The sequence below is a fragment of the Camelina sativa genome, unplaced genomic scaffold (assembly GCF_000633955.1).
Source record: "Camelina sativa cultivar DH55 unplaced genomic scaffold, Cs unpScaffold06537, whole genome shotgun sequence".
Classification (NCBI taxonomy): Eukaryota; Viridiplantae; Streptophyta; class Magnoliopsida; order Brassicales; family Brassicaceae; genus Camelina; species Camelina sativa.
The window spans coordinates 1-500 of NW_010927614.1; the positions used below are offsets into that span (position 1 = coordinate 1).

Genomic DNA, 500 nt, shown 5'->3' on the forward strand with positions numbered 1-500 from the left:
CATTTCAGACTCTGGCCACACTCCTGCATGCATTTGATGGTTTCTATATATAAACATGTCTAGAGTATTTAAGGTATATATTGCTTCATAGACACAAACCTGAATCAATAACTCCAACAATGACCGGACTTCCCATGTTGGCCTTATGTAGGAGACTCTCTGAATTACCCGGAGACAGGCCCAAGTAATCCCAAGTTCTAGTTGTTGTCAGTTCGTATAATGTATTTGGTGTGACTTGTACTACTTCAGGCAGTTCTGTTCTCGTAGGGGATATGATTTGTTCAGAAACGTGAAGTCAAGAAACGGAGAAGGGTTCGACTTTGCAAGTACCTGAAATTTGCTGGGCTTGGGACTCTGTGAGCTTGGCAGCGAAACCTGAGAAGCCGTGTCGATAACTATACACTATTGAATCATGGACTGCTTTTTTGCTGAAAACATGACAGTTAACTATTTAAGTAAATATTAAACAAACTTGTCATATAGTACTAATTCTTTTACTA

The 500-nt window shown here is 39.4% G+C and overlaps 1 long non-coding RNA gene across 1 annotated transcript; it reads right to left on the bottom strand.

Moving 5' to 3' along the window:
* Positions 1 to 451, bottom strand: LOC104774896. The gene is made up of 3 exons (XR_765571.2): positions 331 to 451; positions 100 to 255; positions 1 to 23 (listed from the first exon to the last, which is right to left on the bottom strand). It is a non-coding gene; the product is annotated as an uncharacterized LOC104774896 (long non-coding RNA).
* Positions 452 to 500: the final 49 nt, after the last annotated feature.